This window comes from Lates calcarifer, linkage group LG16_LG22 (genome assembly GCF_001640805.2).
Source record: "Lates calcarifer isolate ASB-BC8 linkage group LG16_LG22, TLL_Latcal_v3, whole genome shotgun sequence".
Classification (NCBI taxonomy): Eukaryota; Metazoa; Chordata; class Actinopteri; family Centropomidae; genus Lates; species Lates calcarifer.
The window spans coordinates 6323860-6342339 of record NC_066848.1 but is presented as its reverse complement, the minus strand read 5'-3'; the positions used below and the strand labels follow the sequence as shown (position 1 = coordinate 6342339).

At 37.1% G+C, this 18480-nt stretch overlaps 1 protein-coding gene across 7 annotated transcripts in view; it reads left to right on the top strand.

Annotated features, from left to right (window-relative positions):
• The window catches only part of adgrb3 (adhesion G protein-coupled receptor B3), a 110100-nt gene that overhangs the window by 7334 nt on the left and 84286 nt on the right, over nt 1–18480 (top strand). The window lies entirely within an intron of this gene.

The window sequence follows — 18480 nt, the reverse complement described above, 5'->3', positions numbered from 1 at the left end:
TTTCCATGTTCATCTCTTGGATTTTTTGGAAACAGTATTTGAGCTATGCCCTCTGTGTTCATTCTTCTGTATTAAACCTCCCGAGGCAGCTGTGGAAATGCTAAAGAAAGTTGTTAGGGAATGACAAGGTCAACACAAAAAGCGTGATAGAATGTAGGACCCTGAAGAATCAGCGTGAAAGTGCCAGCCATCTTCTTTGTCCATGAACTGCATATTAAAATTTGCTTATTTAAAAAAAGGGGGTGGTGCAGAGAGTGGAACGATTACGTTTTATGCTGTTAATCAATTATACACTGCTTTGCGTCAGTTCTAGTCATGTTTTGTTAAACATATATGGTTAAACTGTTAACTGAGGTTAAACATAATATTACAAATTATTTCAGGATCTGAAAGACTGATTTTTAGGAGAAGATAACAGAGTCTGAAAGTGAGTGAGCAGTTCCTTTCTGTGCATTAGATAGATAGAAGATATACATATATAAACTGTATATTCTTCAAATGGCCCACGTCACTGTTTCTGGATATAAAAATTCATGAGGCTCTGAGGTGACTTCGAAGTCATTTTACACAGTGATATAAAACCACAAAAACTGTTGCCATGTTTAAAGTTCTGCTTAAACCACTCACACTGTCACACATGGATGCAAATGGGCTCTTTGGAACCACAAAAGTCTCCATTCTCCATCCATTACAAATTTATGATGCAATAAAGTATAGGGTCCACCACATGAAGCCTGGTATGGTTTTTATTTTGTACATCAAGTTAAAGGATTAAAAAGACTAAACCTGTACTTATACAATTATGTAATATCATCAAATAGCACTTTAAGATAATGGTTTTATTAAACGCCCTGAAAACCAGTTTTCCCAATTATGTTCTTACAACAAGATATGCAGTCCAACATGAAACATATAATTTTCTACCAGAGCTGGACATGTTTTGGTTATTTTACAGGGCTCAGTTAGAAAACAGTGATGCCAAGCCTTTCTACATATTGATCACAGTAAAGCAACAATCAAAACCTGATTGTGACAGTTGGGTGGTTGTTTTTGGATGCTGCCAGGCAACTGTCAATCAAAGCTGATCCTACTCCCCCCTAAACTTTAACTTTGATTGTGGCTCATTTAGTCATGAATATTTAATATGATAGAGAAATACTTGACATTTTTAGTCAGTTGTCAGGGGCTTTAAATAGCAAGTTACATAAAGTTTCAAGTCAGATAAGGCATGTATTATTCAGTTGTATAGATTAAAATGGGAGTCTAATCTCAGAATTACAGTATTTGCACCCATTTCTCAATTAGACTCCATAGCATGTTTAGAACAGCTGGAACTGTTGGAATCCTCAGAAACAAGATTTTCTTATTTTGGCTAACATGTTAAAAGTAAGTTAGTAAGTTAGTAATTTGGTTAAAGTTGTGCTACCCACACAAATTTATCAGTACAGCATGTGTTGACAGTTCCCTTTGAATAGGCTGGGAAAATGTCAATTTTACAAAATTATATACTGATGCAGAATGAATAGTTTATGGGGTTCTGTCATAAAGAAGTACGGTATAGCAATGGACAAAGGACAAACGTGAGAAAAGTTTGGGTATTTTGTTCAATTTCAGTTGTGAGGCACCATTTTTAGATACTTAATTTTTGTTAATCATCAATGGTCCACAGTGAAAGGATTCACTGTGGGCCTAGCTGTGATCCTAACAATGATAACCTGACAGTGGGGTGGATGCAGATGAACTGCGAATACTGATGTTTATTTGACATGGATTTGCGATCTCAGTCCTGAGGCTCTGTTTCAACAGCGTGACAATTGGAAGTCAGAGTGATAACTCTCCACTACCCAGACTGTGTACTGCAAATTGCCTCCCAGTAAATTAAAGCCTAGTGTTGTCACAGCTGAACTGCAGACAGGATGCAATGAAATGCAGTAAGCCCCGAATAAAATCCTGAAATACAATTTAAAAAGTGTGGACATGATTTATGGTTTTCAGACATCTAGAAAACATTACATAGTACTTTAAGAACCAGTAATTACTTTCCAAAAATGACTGCTGGAAGATATTTAAAGTTCAAATGTAATGCAAAAAGGTGATGCAGTTTAAACAAGATTTTTGATGATTCACCTGAAACTATTGTGATTATGAGTGTTATACATCAATACGTTACTATAATTTGTCTACTATACTGATGCATTAACATATAAGTTTTTAAGCTTATGGTATTGTAATTGGTGGAGGACTGCTGAGAGGTTTCATCCCATATTAGTACATCATATTATAATAAGCTCTGAAAAGTAATTAGTAACTGTAGTTATTTATTACATATAATAAATGTAGTAGAGTAAGAAGTAGAAGATGTGAACTGTAATATAAAATAAAAGTAGAAATATTTCAAATTTATACTCAATTACAGTACTTGAGTAAATGTACTTAGTTACAGTTACAACCTCAAACCTACATTTCTTAGATTAGTACATCAACCCAGGGCCTATCTTTATCACTTTTGCAGTGTCAAGGAAGTGACAAGTCCACCTTTTTAACTTTACAGCCTACAATAAATACAATTGTAATAAAATTTGTGAGTAACAGTTGTTGCCTATAATAATGTCATATTACAACAGGAATAGTAATCAGAGTAATGGGTTACGTAATGGAGAGTCTAATTCTCTGATGTGAGGCAGCCACACCTCTTGTCCTCAAAACTGTGGCGCTTAACCAGTAAAATCCTGCATAAGCAATGAGGAAACCTGTGTGTCTGATTTATTCGTAGGTGTATTCCACTTGTATAGATGTTTCCTGTTATGAATTCCAAACAGTGGTAGATTTGTGTGCATGTACATCCATGCTGCACCAACTCCCTCAACTACTCATAAATTCTCCTTGAAATGCCACAGATTTGCCTGTTTAGCATTCATGCTCTCTTTCAATTCTTTCAGCTTTGCCCATTAAATAAAAATAACACAAAGCAACAAATCTGAAGCACCACTGCACTGTGAAAATGTTGAACTAGGGCTTGTTTGATACACTGTTGGAAGGTTTGATATTACAAATAAAGTGCTATATGAGAAGGTGAGGAATAGCAGTTCTTTACCTATCATCAGCTTGTAATTTATTATTCTCGTGCTTCTATCCATTTGCATAATTCCAATCTTTTTCTTAAATCTAATATACACATAACATGGTTTTCCCTCCGAATGGCTGCAATGTAGGAAACATTTAAAAGGTGAAAAGTATTAATGGTTTTGAACTGTGAGATTATGTCAATGCAAAAGACTGTTTTGCTTAATGAATAACTTAAAGTGAAGTAGATCTTAGTTAAAGCGTTATTATGATGAAGATCTTTTTGTTTTTCCACCGCAGAGGACGTATTTTCCATCTCATCATGTAGTACACCGGTGCTGCATCAATTTTGCCGTAGTGTGTGCGCACGGCTGAAGCTGATGCTGTTCTTTTGTCAAAGGCTCCATACGGTATACTGTGCTGTTTCATCACCATAACAGCAATGCCTACTTATCATGAAACATCTCAATTTGTAATTGCATGTCTTGCTTTGACATCACAGCATTCAGTCTCTATTTTGCAATTTATGAGTTAAAGATAAGTGAACATTATAAATCAAAGGGAATAGCCACCGTTGTGCTCCTGTTTCCTTTGACTTCAAAAAGGTTTCTATATGAATGCAAACATAACAAGTCTCTGTAGATGAAGAAGACTGTCTCATCATCTTATTATACAAATTAGATTTGTTTATTGCCATCATATGCATAATTCAATAGAGACAATCATTTATGATTCCCTGCCATAAAAAAAGAATATATTCCTGTAGTTCCATTCAGGAGAAAAGAGAGAACACTGAGAACTTGTTTCCGTTATATCCACCTTTAACTGAGTGTGAAGTGAGGGTCTGGTATCTTTGCTTTTCAGCAGAAAGGAGCAATTCAGCCCATTGTAAAAACAAAATTGGACAACAATTGTGGTTCTCATATGCCAAATTCATTTAGAATGCAAAATCCTTCAGAGTGGGCCTCAGCAACTGTGTTATTCATCCTTCTAAGAAAACATGAACAACATTCAAGTTACATCTCTGCCCTACAGTTCTGAGGCGAGGGCGAATCTTTGAAGCTCTTAGTGTGGATAAACACTGTCAGATGTTTGAACATTTCTTGTCATTTTTTAAAATAAGCTAAAAAAAAAAAAAATCATATTCTAACTTTTGTGTGGGCTGTCTTAATGTGGTAAATTTTATCAAGCCCTTGTTGTGTGGTGCCAGAGATGTTAATGTAAATTATGCGCTGCTTTCAGCCTCTCAGTTGCATGTTCCTGCATTTCAACCCAGTTAGTTTTGGCCTGTCACTGGATGGCTATTTCAGCCCACAGAGGAGAGGCATTTGCATAAACATCCACCCACAAAACCTGGCAAATGAGTCTGTCACTCAAAGACACTGACTGTGTGGTAAAGTGGAGGCAAAATCCAATTTTTTTCCTCAAGGGGCTTCTGTAGCTGCTCTTGTTGGCATTCCCTCTGCAGGGTATGGCAAGTGTCCTCATGTAGCTGTAATGGATGCTGCCTTCAAACTTACATGGTATACCATGATCTAGGGCAGCATACACACTTACATAACCAGTGTCATACTACGGAATCATGTAGTCTACACATTCCCACCACAAGTTCCAATCCAGTACAAATTTAGAAATTTAGAATATTAATCAAGAACTGACACTATTGCAGCAACATATAGCAGTAGATTTTAAAATTCTGTTAGACCTGAAGTGCTGACAACTGCTATTTGAACGCCATTTACTCTGAAATGCAGTTTTATGGTCAAGGACATGAGCTTAAGTTAAATATCACTCAATAATTCACATACTTTTCCTTTGATCTCAGATTGCCCAATTTTAAACTAAAAATCTTATTTGAACTCCGTAAATAAGGAAATCCAGACTGATTTGTCAGCATCAGGAAAATCCAGACCAAACTCATGACCCTTTTTTTTTTGGCTCCAGCACCAATCTGCACACAACTTCTATTCAGTGCCCTCTTTTTTTCATCCTTTCCAAATAAGAATCTCTGGTGTCGCTCTTAAAAGAGCAAAAAGAGCAAAGACTACGTTAGAATCTTTAAAAAAAAAAAAAAAAAAATTAAAATAAGTTATATTTAAACTATGTAACCTTTGTAACCAAGCCTTCACTTTGATATGAAAACACCATAACTGAAAACAACTGGAGTTGAACACCCTGTGTTCTGTAGAAAATGAAAATACTGGTGTAAATAAAACAACAGGTATTACATAATGTACTATAGGACAAACAAGTACAATAAAAGTCACTCATCTAACCAGTCAGTTGTAAGGCAAAATGTGTTTTGTCTTTAGAGGGATGCATTATGCCTACTGTCTATTAAGTCTATTAAGAGGTTTTAACAACTATCTCTATATGACAAGACTATGTTTTACTGTATGCACATATAATGACAATAAAGTTGAATTTAACTTTAACAGCAAATAGTTTTCAGCTTTTACAATACACTGTCATTCACAGTCTGCAGAGAAATCTAATACCAACAAACAAATCAGAATACATCACACACAACAGCTGGCAGAATACAACAATATATTAATATTTAAATAATTAAATAACATTAATAATTAAAAAAACACATTGATACTATTAAGATCACTGCTCTGTCCTGGATCAATCCACTACCATACAACAGTCATATGAAAATCAAAACATCTCATTTGTCCTATTTGACTAATCGGTCCAGTTCATACAACTGTTTTGGCACGCCTGTATTTGCTTGTTTTTCTTACTTAAGGTATGCATTTATTAATTGAAGGGTCTTTCGAAGGGCAGCAGTAATGCCTGACAGATGCACTATGGGATATTTCCGTAATGGCCATCGCATAATGAAGACAGCTGACATTTGCTTGCTCTGCCTGTATGTTTCCATGGAGTATTGTGGCTATTCAGCTTCTCTCACTGTAAGGCGAAGTGTTACATAACATAGAACGAGATTTAGAAATTATCACTCTGCAACACTCTTGTGCCAGATTGTCAGCTTGTCTACAGTACAGCTCTCTGTCCTTCAGAGCACAGAAAGAAATGACTCTGCCAGCAGTAAATTTCTTTTGATAGTCCATCACAATGACAGATAATAATAATAATAATAATAATAATAATAATAATAATAATAATAACAACAACAACAACAACAATGGGATAAAGTGCTTGAGCATAAGCAAATAATGGCTATGCTTTTGATACTTTCATATTTGATAATATCAGATAAGAATCATACTATACATACATCAAGTCTGAAATCTCAATCACATTTAAACCACATTCAAATTGTCCTTTACACCACTAGCAAACCAACTCGCAATACTGACGTCACATTCACATCACGGTCAGCCTCCCAACATAGTCACACATCTTAAAGTCTGTCTGTCTGCACCACGGGTAGATATTTCTGTGGCATGAAGAGGAAGACTGTTTATCTTGATTCCTCATCTGGCCTTACAGCATGCTCATCTGACTCTGGTCTACCAGTTAACATGACTAGACACAATTAAGTCATTACTATAGCAACCAGTGCAGATGGGTCAACAAATCCTCAATACACAATTCCTAATTGATCACTTGCAAACAGCAGTGTGGACAGTTAGTCCTTAAATTGGATTGGAGACACAAATGTGATTTTCCAGCAGTCTGGATATTGTCTACTTGGAAGATAGTTTCTATCCACTTTATTTTCTATTGCCATACACGCAATGACTACTACTTTATCTTGTCAGGGCACAGCAATTCCATGATGCACATGAGCCACTATCACATTGGTTGAGGTTTGGTCATGTTTAGGCAACCTGAAGTCATTCATTAAAGTTAGGAACTCATGGTATCAGAGTCAAGTGCCTTGCTGTGTTATAGGAAAATCACACTTCTGTTTTTGGACCTGAAGACAAACATAACTCATCTCATTTTCAACTGCTTGAAGAAACAAACCACACCGTCATTTTCCCCAAGAGGACCGTCTCTTTGTTCTCCAGCATTAATTCACCAGTAACCTGCAAAGTACTCAAATAAAGAACCACTATTTCGTCCAGTCTATATCGTAGAGAATGTAATTGCTCTACTTGAGTATTTAATATCATAGACATGCTCTTCCCTTAAATAATCCTTAATTTTTAATTTACTCACAAGCTCCTTGAAGTCTCACCGGCAGCATCAGTGTGAGATCTCTAAACACAGTAAAATTAGCAAATTGCACTCCGACAAATTAGTGAAAGTCTGCTGCAGGGAGCCCTATCCATTCAGCCAATACAGAGGACACATCAGATGGTGAGATGCTCTCTGCAGTATCGTATTAAAGAGAAAAAGCTTCAGAGCTCAGAAGCCATAATAAAATGTGACAGATAAATCAGAAGCACCTGGGAAATGGCTTCGGATAACTGAATCAATACTGTACCACCACAGGTAGTCCAGACTTCCCAAACCTGCTCTGTTTTAGTAGCACTCAGTTGGGCTTGGGGCTTTTTATCCCCTGACACTGGTGGTTTGTAATTTTAGTTTTTGTACATAGATCTCAAATCAAAACAGGCTACAGTGTATTTGAAAAATGAAAGCAAACAGATGGAGTTCCGCGAAAGAGAACTTAAAGATAGCTTAATTACGTCTCAAAAAGTCTAGCACAGGTTTATGAGAATTGCAAACTGTACACACACTGTGCAATCTCAAGCTTTCAAATATGAATGACAGACAATTCTTACATTTTAATTCTTAAAAAGTCACTTCACACCAGCTGGAAATCTGTCTTTTTGCTGACTGGTTAATGTTCCCACCCTCTACAATGATTTAAAAGTGTCCCCAGGAGTGCATTCAGTGCTTTCTGACATCTCTGTGAAAGGTGGTTACAGGTGCAACAACAAGAGGTCACGGTTTCAGCCTGTTATTAAGTCATACCACAACCATGCGAAAGAGCAGACTACTACACATTATGTTACATTCAACTGCTCATAAAGCCAAAAGCTGAAATTATGAAACATTTTTTCTGGTTTGAAGGATGTCAACAAATTAAAAAATGACACAGAAAACCTGAGGAGACACTGTCTAGTAGTGATCTTGCCCTGAAACACTTTGGATTGAAGCTGCAATGGCTGACAGGGTTCATCTGTTATTACAGTCCTCAGCCCATGATTGAATTATGCAAGAGGTCAACCAAGCATACTGAGTCAGTATCAGCGTTCCTCCTTCCGATGATGGAGACGTCTAGTTCCGTGTGAGGCAAAGTGTTCATTACTGGTAACTGTAGCTATACTGTGGCTGTAGTAACCATTTTCTATGTCATCTTTAAATGGTCTGCTTGTTTGAATTTAACTAAAATAAAGTACATTAGTACAATAGTTTGTTTTTAATGGGAGCTTTAGTGTTTAAAGTTGTTCTCCTCTGTCATACCCAGGTTAGAATATATCCAAATAAGGGATGAATAGATGAAACATTAATGATAGATTAAATATAAGCACTACAACATCTATATTTAACATTAGAAACAGTATGCTTCATTACACTTAATTTTTGCATCTCCTGGAGCAAATTATTTATCTTATCAGTGGCTGCTAGGTGTATGAATAATCATTATGTTTTGTTAACTGTTTGCAACACTCATAACTAGTCTTCTACAACAGACTTACTGTCTATTTATGTAACAAGGGATTGCTAATAGGTTAATTTGGCCTCAATGTGATCATCTCTTGACAAAATCAAAGCATAATTTTGGTTTGAGTTTACATTTTTTGTCAAAGACTAACTTCTGTTACCACTAGTTTTGCTGTCTTCTGGAGAGTGTCTGCCACCCTGAGTAAGATGTAAATCAAATATGGCTGGCATGTAAATTCTGTGTTCACTTCTGTAATCTGTTTAGTCTTTGATTTGGTGCATTCAAAGACACCTTTGTTTCCAAAGGAAACATTAATAGACCATTTCTATGTGTGAAGCAGTTTCACAAGCCTTTGATTTTGCCTCTTTGAAATGTACATCTATGAAAAGAGGTCATGTGACACACAGCTGCTGTGTGTGTGTGCGCATGTGTATTATATCAAGCTAATGAATATAGAGCAAATGGCAGTGAAGTGATAATGTAGAAAATAATCACCCTATGATTCTTACCCCTCCTCTGAGCTGCATTTGGTTTCTGTCACTATTAATAAACATTTCTTGCACTTCTGCTTCATGATGACTCAGTGCATTACAAAATTGTCTTTTCTTGTGCTGTGCATTCATATCTGCTTTAAAAATGAAATCCAAATGTAGTACATATATAATACTGAAACTTACAGATGAAAGTGTAACCACCACAGTTGTCAAAAGAGTTCAACTGCAGCCACAGTGTGGCTTGGACACAGAATTCAGTGCAGGGCACTGTAAAAGCTGAAAACCAAGCCTTCACCAAGCTGACTTTAAATTCTGAAGAATTCAACAACACTGTTATTTCTTGGTCAAAAGCCGACACCCTGCTTTGCTCTAAAATGTATCAATGCAGGGATGATGGCCCAAGGCCATTGCTTGGTTGTCATCTTTGTGTGTCAGCTGGTCATGTGGTCACTCAGTCATACACCAAAACCCCCCTTTCTTTTAGCACTGTGCTATGCGCAGCACAGCATGCAAAGCTGCCTCAGTTGTTTGGGATCAATGAAGTAAATGTAACAGAGAAAATATTTAATGTAGCTGATAACATAAATAAATGGTTTATGTAGAAAACATTTTGAGTCATATGTTTAGAAATATATATATATATCTCTCCTATTTGAGATGTTGGCACACGACAGATTCCACAGCAGAGGTGTAATAATAAAGTAGAATCATAGTAGTTCATTGATTCCTTCCTTCCAGACCTTGCTTTGTTTTTCATAGACAATTTTTTACTGCAATAGCACAGATGAAATGTCTTTCAGTTAATGAGGCTTGATTTCACCACCAATCAAACATTTAATCTCAAAATTATAACTGCTAGATTTTGCCAAGGTGAAATTAATGAAAAAAAGAAAAAGAAAAAAAGAATTCTTGTCATAACAGAGAGCAAAAGCTTTATTTTTATTTGTATGGCACATTTAACTGAAGAATTTCAATTCTACAAATGCATGGCACCTTCAACTGAAACAGCAACATTAAACAAACCCTAATTTTTGTGTGTGTGCTAACGTCTCTTAGACCACTGGTATCCATGGAAACCATTGCTGCAAATGGATCAAGCATTCAGAGCCAGTGGCGCCATACAGTATAGCCTCTTTAATCATTGTTCAAACTGAAGGCTCCACAGTTGCTGTAGATACAACAGCACTCTCTTAATAAAGCAAATGCTGCCTCCACAATGAATAGTAAAGGTGACCCTGCCATTACTTTATGTCAAAACCTGTTGAAATAAAAACAAAATTGACTTTGCAGAAGGTTTTGTTGAAAAGAGCAGGCTTAAAAGAAGAAAGGTTACTATGATAATATGAACAACATCAAATATCAAACTATACTTGATGTTGTAGTATTTATTTATTTATTTTTTTGGTGCATGAAAAAAATATGAGTGAACACATGACACAAAGTAAATTACTCTTTAAGCCAAACTTCAATTCAAAATTCCCCTGCCAGAGTGACCTTTTGTTTACATGCTTTGGGTCATACTGTGAACGCGTTCTCAGTTTTTATTTTGTGTAATACTTCTACATGACATGAAGCAAATGTGATCAGGGCACAGATTTGGGGTGCTATTTGTACTTGCTGGTGCACATACACATTAGCGGCTGTGTTAACGATGGTGAAAGAGTTGGACCTTTCTCCTCTGACCTGATTAAGATATACAGTAAAAACGCCCAATAGAAGGCCAAGTCCTAATTTACATGAGCAACCAAAGTGATTAGTCGCATGATTTATTTGATGCAGACTAATTTGGAAACTATTAGCAAAAGCAATTTGTTTGCCAAATATGATTAATGTATGCTGTTAACACAAACCAAGGTAAAAAATTTCAGCTTATAAAATTATGCAGTCGGGATCTTTTCTGACATGATAAAACACTTTCAGCAGGATTTATCACTATTGCTAGGGAATGATAATTCACTTGAATTTAAAATTCTTATCAACAAGAAACCAGCACTCACTTGAATTCAAGGGTAATTTGACCATTGGAAACTTGCATAACAAAGCGTCCATTTTTACAACAGAGTGCCCATCCACTCCTGTGTGTATGACCATAAACCCAAAAAATGTATGACATTACACTTACTGCTGCTGCAGGGCTACTAAGCAGTGATGGAGACATTTCAGGTTTCTTTAGGCACCAACACCTGGAACTGCTCTGTGGGTTTACCACTCTATGGGCACATTTATATGAAAATGTCTATACCCTCCAGTGCTCTCACACAGTGATCTAAAGCTATCATTTAGCAGGTGCTTTGGAGCCTGGAGATCCTCCAGTTTAAGAGCTCTGCTCCTCAGACCATCTTGCTTAACCATCAGCTCAGCGGTGTCCAAAGCTTGACTGTTGTGATGTTGTCTCAACAGTTACTGAAGTGCAATAATTGCAGCTTTTTTTCCCTCTGATGTGAGGTAACAATCAGAAGAAGGGGGCGCAAGAAGAGGATTAGCAGTGAGAGTGAGAGAATACTTTGCCATTTGGCAGAGTGAAAGTACAAATAGTGAATTGTGGGAACAATCAAAGGATTTTGTAAACATTGTTCTTTGTGGGTGTCAAGAGATGCAGCGTTGACATTTTTTCCGAGGGGCTCCAGATAAGTGATAAGGCCTGAATATATTTTCATACTAACACAGGAGCTTTTGTTGCCTGTTGTCTTCCACTCTCACTTCGGAAATTACAGAGTTCACCTTAGCTTTGCGACTGTAAAGTGTAATCAACATTTTTAAGGTCAGTGGAGCTTCATATCTTTGACCCAAGTGACAAATGAAAAATAGACGCTGAAGATGCTGATTTTGTTATCTGTGTCCTGAGCAGACTGATGCATTACAATAAGCCTTGGAGGTCAGGGTCAGTTCATCCTAATGTCAACACTTATCACAGCAGCTTGTTCCAAAGTGTCTATGTCTGCGTGACCCTATTATGGTAAGTCTCCATCCACAGGCCCTTACTGTTCAGTCCATAAGGTGATTTTCACCCTCCATTTGCTATTACAGTCTCTACCCTCCAGTCTGTAGTGCACTTCTTATAATTTGCACAGCATACAGATTCCTGATTGGGGGTGTCTTTCTCAGAGCTATATTAGCTGTGACATATGTTGCTGGCACAGCAGTAAAGAGTGAACAAGAGATGTTAATGAGTTACAGATTATTGGTGGATGCTTCCTCACAGCACCACTGTTGGTTAAAGGAAGGAACAGGAACTCAAGACAGAATCAAATCAATACAATGTTTAAAGGCCCTGAAACAACAAGTCCTCCTATCTCAACAATCATATAAGCTGTGTGTCCCTAACCTCAGATGTAAACCATAGGAACATCTCCTGTTGTAATATCCCAACAGCAGCAGGAATATCAAACCATTGCTGTCATGGTTATAATAATAAATGTGGAGTGTACCTGACCTTCATTTCCAGAGTTATAATAATAAACAGGCAGTTGAGTTTATGGAGTGGTCATGGTTTTCTTAGATTTAGGCACAAAAATCACTTAGTTAGGTGTAGGAAAAGATCAAGGTATGGGTTTAAATAAGTACTGCTGCAAGGGTAGAGGACCCCAAACAATGTGTTTATTGTAAAAGAATGAACTCATTTTTTACAGGACAGACTCTCCTGAAAATTATATTTTCTCAATCTGCTCCTTCCTATGAGAGATAGGGTCCCATATAATCATGAGCTTTTCTGCCAAAGCTGAGGCAGTTTTGTTTGTTTGGCATGAGAGATTTCTGTCTGTATTGTTTTGTCTGAGTCCTTTCACTAGTTTGAAGTGGGCAGGATAAAATTGAAGAATGTGCCATCACATTCACAGATCAGGATTTAGCAATATTTGAATCAAATGAGGTGACATTTAAACCTGATTAAGGCACACCCACACAATCCTGATGATTCAATCTTCATAATAGTAATTATGTTTTATTTTGAACATTAACTTTGTTGCCTATTTTGATATGAATATTTCAGGTTGGGAAGCTGAGGAATTGGGAATAGCTTTTAACCAAGTATGCGACTGCAATGCACATCTAGTGCAGAAATAATTAGTTGATTAATAAAAAATTAAGCAACACCAATTGTGACAGCTGATTAATCATTCCAAACATCTGCCAAATCTGAAGATATTGCCTGGATTTGGCATTTCAATTCTTTCTTACTTATCATAGGCAAAACAAGTAATCATCAAAATGTAACTGACTGAAAAATAAATATCATAAACTGAAACCCTATACTGTATGTATGTCAGAGATCAAGAAAGTGGTATCACTGCAACGCAATTTATTTACTGCATATCCACCCAGATGTATGCACGTATACCTGACCACACACAGAGGCACAAATACTACTTGGTGAGATCACACCAAGACCTACAAGATCTAACCAACAGCCAAGATAAGCAAGGAGCTATAATGAAGACAAAGGCTTCAGTCACATGCCACATAGGTACAAAGTATGAATCAAGTCTTTCATTTAGATTTAATGCTCATGTTGTATTAACTCACATCAGTATGTACCATCGAGGCCCAACAAAACACTGCAGCAGCAGACTTTAGTGATGAGAATATTTATTCAGATATTTATAGTTATGGTAAAATCAGCTCATGTATCCCATGTAAATGCATCCAGTCTGAGTTTAAACAAATGAAATGCATAGACAGCGGGATAAAGGCTACTAAGGCCTCCATGGTCTTGATTTTCCCCACACTTGCCTCTCTATTGCCTGCACTTGCTGAGGTAATACTGTGATTAAATTACATCAGAAATTTTCCTTAGGGTCTCGCTGAGCTCAGCGAACCATTCTCAAATGTATTTGACAATTCAGATATTGAGCCAGGAGTTATTTTGACAAAGCCGGTGAGCAGAAGTGTGGATGGTACTGGGCGGATCATTATCAAAGTGGTGATACCCTCGAACACACTAACACATGAACATCATGTCTAGAGAGGTGCAGACACTGCAGTCAGCTGTTGCGGGTACTAGCGCAACAGGGTTTTGGTATGAAATGCACTACAATGACCATTTTGATTATACTATGACTAGAGAAAACTCAGAAAATTGTTAAATGAAACAAGAAAAGATTAAGTTATTTAACTGACTGGTTGATTAAATAATATAAGTAATTAATTTCATGATTTGATTTAATGGGACTGACAAACCTAAAATAATATAATCATGCATAATTACAGATTTGTTTCATAATTAGTGTATATAAGCACACTAGGAGTAATCTGGTGTTGCTCAAATATATGTATGACCTAATGCAGCATCTTCTTTTATCATATTTGACTTTGACTGTTCTCAGAATAATACTGATTGCTTGTGTTTTTTTTTTTCTTTTGTGTTATGATCTCACTGTGATTTGAATTCTTAGAGATCTCAATTTTCTCTAAGCAGTGATTGACTTAACGAGCAAAGTCAGTTAAGTCAATCAGTCTCACCATCACCACATGGAACCACAGTATGATTTCCTCTTTGTTCTTTTTTGTCAATTTGCAATTTTCTAACCATGTCATGGAGGTGCTAAGAGGCCTCTCATGTGGGTTACTTTATACGAGCACAAAACATGCTGAACAAATGTCTGTGTATGCTTTCAGCCCTTAGGCCACACTTGTTCACAGAGAAAATCATGGAACACATTTTTTTGTCCTTGAGGGAAGAACATATTTGGATGTTTGGCCAGTACTTTATTTGTGCCTGTCCTACAAATGCCCTCCATCAATTTCTTCTTGCGTTCGTCTGAAAAAGCATTGATTTATTGGCCTCACAGCATTTTTGGACATTAACAGTGAAAAAACAAATTTGATCTCAGAGGGAGTGTTGGTTTCTGTCCATTCTTGCAGCATGTCAGGTGTGTAACTCCAAGCCTGACTGAATTCCCAGATGGACTGAAGCCATCAGTGCCGGCCAGACAGATGAATCTAAAGCAAGCAATAAGATTTCTGCCGGAGTCTGCCTTTCAGGACAGAACAGCAATGGTGAACTTAGTGTGAAAGAAGTATTTGGTCTAGACAGTGTCTCCCTGCTTTTAATGCACAAAGCCTAGGCTTTGTTCAGAAGGCCCCTCACGTTCTGTCGTAGGGCAAAGCCTGTCCAACAGGGAATGTCAGAATACCTCCTGTCTTTAACAAAAAATAGGAGCACACCGATTCCATTTAATTATTCAAGACCTCGGACTGGCAAGAAAAAATAAACACCACCCATCAGATAATGTCAGTGCTGGCTCCGACAGAGTAAACACCCACACAAATCTGTCACTACCTTTGTATGTTAGTACTCCGTTTCTCATGAGATTTATTCATTTTAAAATGTAAACTGAATGTCTTTGGAGAAGTGCTGCATGTATTTAACTTTTAACCATTTTTTATCCAGGACAAAAGTCAGTTTGTTTGGAAATGCAAATAGAAAGTTTTACACCAATATAGGGTGAACATCATATTCATAGTGGGACACTAATAAAACTCATAGAAACTATGCAGTGGTCAAATACAAGCTATATTTTCTTGATTGCCATAGACTGCAAAGCTTCTTTTCTGACCAAAATCACAAGCAAATATACTCACACTGGGATCACCCGGGGACCACCAAATTTAAATCCTAATTTCATAGTCCTAATTTTGCTGTAACTTAATCAATAAAATGACACAAAATTTTGCACACAATCAGTGAAAATGAGCATAGTGCAAAAATAAATGTTTGACAAACCAGTCCTGACCAAATTCATACATTTTCAATTGCTATGCATCAGAAATAGTACCATTTTGCTTTAGAATAAGATTTACAGTGTGATTATGTGGCCTCTTAAGCCAAGGCCATAATCACCTTAAGAAATGTTAACAAAAGGTCTCATTCAGCATGATCTGGAGTTAGACAGTTTTGCCTGTCAAATTCATTTAAATCAATCAATGAAGTATTTCTGCATTTAAAGGTTGAAGAAGGCACCAGTACCAGGTTTTCATGAAAGGTTTAAAACAGAAAAATTAAAGCAGATTGGCCTGTGGGCACTGGTGCATTACATTATGTCCCCATTTGAGTTTAACGTGCCCCCATCGGAACTGGATTTCTGTATCTGTTACACGGGCATTGTACTAGTTCTGATCATCCCTTGGCTCGTTCTGTTAGAAATTGCTAGAATCAGCTCTGATAGACAAGAGCAGAGGAAAGTTTGCCCTTTAAAGTCTGCACAGCAACACTGTGGGAGTGGGAGAGGAACATGAGTTCTCAAAAGCAGATTAAGAATGAAAGCACAAATCCTCTTGTAAAAAAAAACATGTTCCTAAAAAACTGTTACATTTCTCTTCTTAAAACATCTATTTCTGTTTCTAAAATGTCCACAATGTGACAACACAACTATTCAGATTAATGCAGCTGATGCTTCATCAGATGTAATTTACCTTTCCATCCATTTCTGATGGTATTATAGTTTGCTGGCTCATAATGGTGTGGATGTTGTCTGAGTTGGCTAATTGGCCTGTAATTGTGGAAACAAACATGTGAGGCCTGCATGCTATACTGTAGACATTTCAATTTTGCTATGCTTTCCTGTAGCAGTATGAGACAATATATTACATATAATCAATAGACACCACAACATAAACATCTATTAATTTGCTCAACAAGCGTCTCTCTGTATGATATGAACATTATCCAATATGCAGGTTGCATGCACAGCTTGTTTGGTTCATAGAAGCGACAAGTAAGAAGCGAGGAGAGGGTTTAAAACGCAAAAAGGAAAAAAAAAAGTGGTTGTGAGCCAGATTGAAAATCACAGCACACTGCATGTCCCCTGCTTTCTGAGCAACCAGGACACCCCATGGCATGTTATATTTTGATATTTTCATAAACATGTCCTATTATTAGCTTGTCCTCCAGCACTTGTGACATCAGTCTGACTGCAGCAGTCTCCCTTCATGTCTTGGCTTTGCCTATTACACTTCATCTGACTCACCAGTGGACTGTGCCTCCCAGCTGGCCATAGGCTGACACTCTCTTCCACCTCATTACCAGGACGGCCAGTGAATGAAGTGAATGCCGCCTCCCAGTCTAGTTAGAGGTTGGCACCTGGGGCTGTACAATACCTTATGTCGTTTACCTTAGAAAGAAACAGAGAAAATAGATATAATGAACCAGTTAGACAAGTATCGTGCAGCTGTGATATTTCTTTTGAAATTCCATAGTTGCTTGCATGAGATGAAAATACTGACTGCATGAATTTCCATTTTTTCAATATGCCTCTTGCAGAATAGTGATTTTGTCAGATGCTGGCTAGAGAGGGAATATTTTATCCACGCAATGCTGGAAGAATTCTTCTCTCACCGAAAGGCATCAGACCCAATTCATATTCTCATATCTTAAATGTCCCCTCTGAACAACAACATATACTGAAATTTCCACTGTGCCTTTTGCTCAAAAACACATTTAAATGTATTTAAAGAGGATACAATTGTCATTAAATATTCATACACCCTTTCCAAATACTGTATCAGATACAGATCTGTAACTCTTGCAACATTAAACCAGTAATTTGTTGACAAAATCATCTGGGCCATGATAATGCATGCTGCTGTTTGTTTTGGTCTGTGGCCCTCTTCTGTGTACAGTAAGAGTAGTCATAGCTCATTTAATTCTTAATAGAAAACAAAAACACAATGTATTATCTTTTTAAACTCTTGTGTATCAGAACATTAATTGTGTTTTGATATAATGATAGTGTTATTCTGTTCTAATGAGCTATGCAGGAAGAATTGTTTGTTGCACAAGTAAGTTTAGACCATTGATTCAGGTTCAAATTTGTATGTGGCTCACACCTACTGTATAGTCATCTGCTGCACTCTACTATATTTCACCTGTCAAGTCTTTTTAAAGGGCAATCTCTGTTATTAGTAGGTTGTTTAGAGCAAAAGCATAAGGTCACCTTTGTTGCTTTCAGGGGCCACGTCAGCTCTGCAATTTGAAATTTTGCCATTTTGCTAAAGAGACTTAATTATGAATGGGCTAAAGTGAGCATTTATCATATTTCACACCCAATATTATGACATATTTGTCAGAGCATTAATTTAGATTAATGGCATGGGGAGGGTTTTGGGTGATCTGCAAAGCCCTTGACAGCTCATCCCTTCAGAGTCAGATGGTTTTAATGAAGGTGGTCTGTACAGTAGGCAAATGTATGACAAACCTTGAGCTAGTAAAATGTATTTTATGCCCCGTGTATCCACATTCTGTTAAAAAAGACGATGGTGATGTTCAATATGCAGTAATTGCCCAAGCCTCTATCTACCCACCTAGGCGTGTGTGCAGAATTAAGAGGAGGCAGG